Source organism: Erythrolamprus reginae, chromosome 13, assembly GCF_031021105.1.
Source record: "Erythrolamprus reginae isolate rEryReg1 chromosome 13, rEryReg1.hap1, whole genome shotgun sequence".
NCBI classification, from domain to species: domain Eukaryota; kingdom Metazoa; phylum Chordata; class Lepidosauria; order Squamata; family Dipsadidae; genus Erythrolamprus; species Erythrolamprus reginae.
The window spans coordinates 8,318,809-8,326,667 of record NC_091962.1 but is presented as its reverse complement, the minus strand read 5'-3'; the positions used below and the strand labels follow the sequence as shown (position 1 = coordinate 8,326,667).

General features: G+C 40.4%; 1 protein-coding gene across 2 annotated transcripts in view; it reads left to right on the top strand.

Moving 5' to 3' along the window:
* The first annotated feature begins 1,465 nt into the window (after positions 1–1,465).
* LOC139175501 (phospholipase A and acyltransferase 3-like) overlaps positions 1,466–7,859 on the top strand; it is a 32,639-nt gene continuing 26,245 nt past the window's right edge. The window contains exon 1 of one of the 2 annotated variants that reach the window (XM_070766625.1): positions 1,466–1,491. The gene's annotated coding sequence lies outside the window, so the exon portion shown is untranslated. Of the gene's footprint in view, positions 1,492–4,030; positions 4,101–7,859 lie in introns of those variants that run through there. The other variant, XM_070766627.1, reaches the window with a different exon arrangement.

Sequence of the window (7,859 nt, the reverse complement as noted above, 5' to 3'; positions counted from 1 at the left end):
TAATTGTTCTAACTGTCAGGAAACTTCCCCTAAGTTCTAAGTTGCTTATACAGTGGTGCCTCTATCTAAGAACACCTCTACTTACAAAACTTTTTGAGATAAGAACTGGGTGTTCAAGATTTTTTTTGCCTCTTCTCAAGAACCATTTTCCACTTACAAACCCAAGCCTCCGAAACTGTAACCGGAAAAGGCAGGGAGAAGCCTCTGTGGGGCCTCTCTAGGAATCTCCTGGGAGGAAACAGAGCCGGAAAAGGCAGGGAGAAGTCTCTGTGGGGCCTCTCTAGGAATCTCCAGGAAGGAAATGGCCTCCACCCTCCCTGTGGTTTCCCCAATCACACGCCTTATTTGCTTTTGCATTGATTCTTATGGGAAAAATTGCTTCTTTTTACAAACTTTTCTACTTAAGAACCTGGTCACTGAATGAATTAAGTTCGTAAGTAGAGGTATCATTGTACTCCAAAGGCACCAAGGACTCCATAGTTTAACCCTGAGCTACGAAGGAGATTTGAAACATGAGTTAAAGTTTGTTTCCCATAATTTAGACGACATTTGATTTTTTCCCCTGTGCTTCCTGCTACATAATTCCTGTTAGGAATTCTGATTAAATGTGGTGGGATTACAATTCTTTTCTGCTTAAGAACTTGGTCTTAAGTCTTCGGAGAGGGTCGACATACAAATCTAATAAATTATTATTATTATTATTATTATTATTATTATTATTATTATTATTACCCAGCGACCGATTAGGTCCCACAGAGTGGGCCTTCTCCGGGTCCCGTCAACTAAACAATGTCGGTTGGCGGGCCCCAGGGGAAGAGCCTTCTCTGTGGCGGCCCCGAATCTCTGGAACCAACTCCCCCCAGGGATTAGAACTGCCCCTACTCTCCCTGCCTTCCGTAAACTCCTTAAAACCCACCTTTGCCGTCAGGCATGGGGAAACTAAAACACCTCCCCCGGGCATGTACAATTTATGCATGGTATGTTTGTGTGTGTGTGTGTGTGTTAATATATTGGGATTCTTTTTAAACTTTTTAAATATTTAAATTTATTTGGATTTGTTACGATTTGTGGTGTCTTGTTGTGAGCCGCCCCGAGTCTGCGGAGAGGGGCGGCATACAAATCTAAATAATAAATAAATAAATATTATTATTATTATTATTATATTACTACTACTACTACCACTATTACTACTATTACTATTATCATTATTAGTAGTAGTCATGGAACGAATTAAGTTCGTAAGTAGAGGTACCACTGTACCTCTCCAATACAGATTGTCACGCAGATGTTAATCAGGTGTAGAACAAGGTCTCTCCAGCAGTGGGCAGCAAAGCCATCCCCGAACTCACCAGTCGCTTTTGGAAGCCGGGAAAGAAAATGGCTTTTTTCCCAAGGACAACAGAAGGAGGAGCCAGTCCCTCCCTTTAACCTTTAATCAGCTGATGTGTCAAAATCCCGGCTGACTTGCCGGTCGGCTTCAGCGAGACAAAGGTTTGCTTTTTATTCATTTATTTATCGGGCTCTGTGCCAAAAGAAATTACTTATTCCGTGTCATTTCATATTTTCCGCTGCTTTCTCAGTTCTTGCTTGAGAGATGCCCTATAGCAAATGTGGGATTTTGGGGTGGGGGCCTGGGGTGGGGGCCTTGTTTCCAGCATTTGATTCTCCACTAGTCTGGAAAGTTCTAAAATAAGACCTGTCTGTCTGTGTGTATTTTTTTCCTAAGTGAAAAAAAAAGAGAAAAAGACAGCAAGCAACAGGATTTGGTTGCTGAATTTTAACTCCACTTTGTAGAGTCGGAGTTTGGATCCTCTCACTGTGTGTGTGTGTTTATTTATTTTTATTTGTTTTGTCAAGAATGTATTGGTGGCGTACAAAGATACATAATAATGTATACTGCTTGGAAAAAATAAATAAAGGGAACACTCAAACAACACATCCCAGATCTGAAGGAATGAAATGTCCTCATTGATTACTTTGTTCTGTACAAAGTTGAATGTGTTGCTTCCTAAGTGGACAGTTGGATTTCACAGAAGCTTGATTTACTTGGAGTTATATTGTGTTGCTTAAGTGTTGTTTTAAGAGTTCCCTTTATTTTTTTGAGTAGTGTATATTTATATACATGATGCCAGTAAGAGAGAAACATTAGGACAGGGGGTGGAAGTCATGCTGGTGCACTTATGCACGCCCCTTACTGACCTCTTAGGAATCGGGAGAGGTCAACAGTGGATAGCCTTAAGGGTAAAGTTTTTGGGGTTACTACAGAGCCTGGTAATGAGTTACATGCATTAACAACTTGGTTGCTGAAGTCATATTTTGTACAGTCGAGTTTGGAGTATTCTCTATTCTCTTCTACTGTATTTTCTATTCTATTCTATTCTATTCTCTTTTTTTTTTACTGTATTTTCTCTTCTCTTCTCTTCTTTTTCTCTTTTCTTCTCTCTTCTACTGTATTTTCTATTCTATTATATTCTGTTCCATTCTGTTCTGTTCTATTCCATTCTATTCTATTCTATTCTATTCTATTCTCTATTCTACTGTATTTTCTCCTCTCTTCTTTCTTCTCTCTTCTCTTCTACTGTATTTTATCTTCTCTTCTCTTTTACTATATTTTCTATTCTATTCTCTGTTCTCTATTCCCTGTGCTCTATTTTCTCTATTCTCTATTCTATTTTACCGTATATTCTATTCTATTCTATTCTACTCTACTCTATTCCATCCTCTATTCTGTATTCTGTATTCTCTATTGTCTATTTATTCTCTATTTATTCTCTCTTCTCTATTCTTTATTCTCTATTCCCTATTCCCTATTTATTCTCTATTCTCTATTCTCTATTCCCTATTGTCTATTTATTCTCTATTCTCTATTTATTCTCTCTTCTCTATTCTTTATTCTCTATTCCCTATTCCCTATTTATTCTCTATTCTCTATTCTCTATTCCCTATTCTCTATTTATTCTCTATTCTCTATTTATTCTCTATTCTCTATTCTTTATTCCCTATTCCCTATTCTCCATTTATTCTCTATTCTCTATTCCCTATTTATTCCCTATTCTCTATTTATTCTCTATTCTCTATTTATTCTCTATTCTCTATTCCCTATTTATTCTCTATTCTCTATTCTCTATTCCCTATTCCCTATTTATTCTCTATTCTCTATTTATTCTCTATTTATTCTCTATTCTGCTCTCTATTCTTGTTATTATTTGCAGCAGCTCTTGACTTCACTCGTTTGATTTCACATAGCAACTAAGGGCACAGTGTCCAAGACTGCCCCTCTCTACTGACCTCTTTGATAAGGCTTGGGGTTGGGTGGTGGTGGGGCTACCCTGGTCCAATCCAGGGATGCCAATCAACAGGGAGGGACAGAGGGGAGGGTCATAAGACCCCGTTGCCGGGAGATGCCCCTTGTCATAATCCATCCAGGACCCCCAGCAGCTGTCAGGCCAGGGGAACCAGGAGACCCAGCCTGGCTAGTGCTATGTCTGACTTCTTTGTTTGGTTCTGTGACCGCGGATCTTGCCAGAACCCCTCACCAAAGACCCCGCCCGCCACGGGGGGCACCATGAAGGCATCAACCACTGTTCCTCTTAGGCTGCCGACTGGCAAGAAGCAGGCTGTGAATAAGCCAACGGTCCCGGAAGGCTTAAAAGATCTCAAGCCACCCGCCAAAGGCCCCGAAGGCAGGTCGCCCCCCGCTCGCAAAGACACCCCCTTGAAGAAGGATGCTGGCAAGTCCACGCAGCACCCAAATTTAGCCGGGAAGAAGCTATGTTGGACGGAGGACAATGAGACGAAACCGGTGGCTTGCCCGCAAGGCAATGCCAAGCCGAAGAGCAACAAGGCCTTGGCGGGCCCTGGCCAAGCTTTGGGGGAACATGGCCCCCCAAATCTGACCGCTACTGAGAAACAGCCGTCCAGACCTCCCAGCGTCACAATGAGAGCAGGGCGAAATGCTCTCCTTCACCCGCCACACGCGAACGCCAAAGGAGACCAGCCTGGGGTGCCCACCAAGGCATCTTCTGGGACGGTGAAAACGGGCCACGCGGCGGCCTTGAAAAAAAGCAAAAAATTGCACAACCAGGCTTTGCTTTCCAAAGGTAAGGGACCTCTTGATGGCTCAAGCGGAGCAGGCACACCTGCTTGGCCTGCAAATTGTGTGTCCAGTTCTGGAGACCTCACCTACAAAAAAGATAAATGGAACGGGTCCAAAGACGGGCTACAAAAATGGTGGAAGGTCTTAACTCTTAAGCATGAAACTTCATGAACTCAATCTGTGTAGTCTGGAGGACAGAAGGGAAAGGGGGGACATGATCGAAACATTTAAATATGTCAAAGGGTTAAATAAGGTTCAGGAGAGAAGGGTTTTTAATAGGAAAGTGAGCACAAGAACAAGGGGACACAATCTGAAGTTAGTTGGGGGAAAGATCAAAAGCAACGTGAGAAAATATTATTTGACTGAAAAAACAGTACAGTAATCCCTCGCTATTCACAGTTCATCTTTCACGGGTCGCTACTTCATGGGTTTTCAAAGCGGGCTTAAATCTATTAAAAAATTTAAATCCATTAAAAATTCATAAAATTCTTCTACGGTACTTCTATACTCTATTAAAGAGACTGGTAGGCTATCACATGTAGTTCCAGCTGAGAAACATTATAGAATGGCTGTTTAATGCAAAGGGTGGGTTTTAAAAGTCCAAATACTCGTTAAAAAATACATTATAAAGTATCTTTCCTCTACTTCATGGAAATTAGTTTTTTACGGGTCGTCTTAGAACGCATCCCCCGCGAAAAACGAGGGATCACTGTAGATGCTTGGAACAATCTTCCAGCAGACGTGGTAGATAAATCCACAGTAACTGAATTTAAACATGCCTGGGATAAACATAGATCCATCCTAAGATAAAATACAGGAAATAGTATAAGGGCAGACTAGATGGACCATGAGGTCTTTTTCTGCCGTCAATCTTCTAGGTTTCTTGGTATCTAAATTCAATTTGGTGCGGAGCTGATAAGAACATCACCCCGAATTAATTCAGGCAAAGCAATAAGATTTATTAAGTTGGGGGGGGGGGGTGTTCAGTTTTTTTTATAAATAGGCACAGAAATAAATGAACAATATACAATAGTCCCGGACATAGGAGCACAATTAATTGAGTCTAACAACCTTGTTAAATAATAATAGCAATAGCATGTAGACCAGTGGTTCTCAACTGTTTTTTGGCCATGTCCCACCTAACCACTTTTGAAATCCTGATGCCCCCTGATAATTCTTATTTTTCAAAACGTGAACTCCTATTTACACGGAGGAAGCCTAAACAGCCATTAAGTTAGTTTAAACAAAGTTCCAATTGCCCCCAATTAAAAATCACATGGCCCCCTTCTGGGGCATAGGTCCCACGTTGGGAGTCACTGATGTAGTCTTATAATACCACTTCATAGTGCTTTTACAGCCTTCTCTAAGCAGTTTTACAGAGTCAGCCTCTTGCCCCCAATAAACTGGGTTCTCATTTGACCCATCTCGGAAGGATGGAAGGCTGAGTCAACCTGGAGCCGGTGGTGAGATTTGAACTGCTGAACTACAGCTAGCAGTTAGCTGAAGGAGCCTGCAGTGCTGCACTCTAACCACTGCGCCAACCCCGGCTCTAATAATAATAGTAATTATAATTATTATAACACCACCAACAACAACAGTGTTGGAAGGGACCTTGGAGGTCTTCTAGTCCACATCCTTGCTTAGGCAGGAAACCCTACACTACTTCAGACAGATGGTTATCCAACATCTGCTTAAAAACTTCCAGTGTTGGAGCATTCACAACTTCTGGAGGCAAGCTGTTCCACGGATTAATTGTTCTGACTGTCAGGAAATTTCTCCTTAGTTCTAGGTTGCTTCTCTCCTTGTTTAGTTTCCATCCATCACTTCTTATTTATTTTTTATGTATTTATTTATTTTGTCCATACATAATATACATTGAAGAGAAAGATATGTAATAATATAAGCAAAGAAAAGAATAGAAGAAAGGATATAAAAGTATAGGTGAACATATTAGAAAGGAAGAAAAGATAAATGAGATAAGGAGAGACAATTGGACAAGGACGGAAGGCAAACTGGTGCACTTATGCACGCCTCTTACTGACCTCTAAGGAACTTGGAGAGGTCAATCGTGGATAGTCTAAGGGAAAAATGTTGGGGGTTAGGGGTTGACCCTACTGAGTCAGGTAATGAGTTCCACGCTTTGACAACTCGGTTGCCGAAGTCATATTTTTTACAGTCAGGTTTGGAGCGGTTAATATTAAGTTTGAATCTGTTGCGTGCTCTCGTGTTGTTGCGGTTGAAGCTGAAGTAGTCATTGACAGGCAGGACGTTGCAGCATATGATCTTGTGGGCAATACTTAGATGGTGTTTTAGGCGACGTAGTTCTAAGCTTTCTAGACCTAGGATTGATAGTCTGCTTTCGTAGGGTATTCTGTTTCGAGTGGAGGAGTGAAGGGCTCTTCTGGTGAAATATCTTTGGACGTTTTCAAGGGTGTTGATGTCCGAGATGTGGTATGGGTTCCAGGCAGATGAACTGTATTCAAGGATAGGTCTGGCAAAAGTTTTGGCTTGTCCTACCCTCAGGTGCTTTGGAGAATAGCTTGACTCCCTCTTCTTTGTGGCAATCCTTGAGATTTTGGAAGACTGCTATCATGTCTCCCCTGGTCCTTCTTTTATGAATGACGTGACTGTTTTCCATCTGTATTTCTATCATTCTTAAAACTTGCGAGTGTATTCAAGGATTTTTTTAAAAGGCTTCCTATTGTTTATTCTGTTAGAAAAGAAGTTCTTACATACTTCCCCCCAAATTCCCTTGGCTAAGGAAAAAAAAGATATATATTTTTTGAATATCTCTTAGAAAAGAAGTTCTTGCATGCCTCCCCAAAAATTCCCTTGGCTAAGGAAAAAAAAAGATATTTTTTTGATTAGGCGGCCCTATTAAAAGCAGTAACACTGTATTTGTTTTTTAAAATGGTAATGATAAAGCCTTACATTCCAGCTAGCAGCTGCAGGCCAGCAGAAGTATTTTTGATTGATTTATTTTTAATCTATGTTTTATTTAAAAAAACAAAGTCAAAATACTGGCAGAATCAACACCTTTTTCATTTTTCTTCCTTTTCGGCTGTAGAATGGTTTCGTTTTTGCTTTAAAAAAAAACCTTCCTGTTTTTCTTAAGCTATTTCTATTTTGCAGCCAGTGTTTAAATATCGTTGTGGTTGGGTTTCTATTTGCTTTGAGCTGCTTGGTGAGGGTGTTTGCGGTATAGAACGGAAACATTTGAAAAGGCTTCTCTTACAAAAGGCAGGGTAAGGTTTGGCTAATAGGTAAATATAATGCTGGAAGATTCTCTTACTTGGCTGAATAACAATAATGTAGTTTAGAACGAAGGAGAAATTTCCTGACAGTTAGAACAATTAATCAGCGGAACTGCCTGCCTCTAGAAGTTGTGAATGCAACACCACTCGAAATAGAATACCCTACGAACTGCGGCGCCTAAAACACGATTTAAGTATTGCCCACAAGATCATAAGGGGCGAGTACAAGTGCACTAGAGTGCCTTCCGTCCCCTGTCCTATTGCTCTCCTATATCTCCTATACCTTTCTTCTATTCCTATATCTCTTCTTCTGTTCTTTCATTGATATGTTCTATGCCTATATCTTCTTTTCTATTCTTTCTTAGATATATTTTACTATGAGTATCTCCTCTATAACCTTCATCATGTACAGTATTTTACTATGTGTATATTGATATATACCCACTAAAACCCTCATTGTGTATTGGACTTTTATATCCTTTCTTTATATATAATAACTCATGTCTATC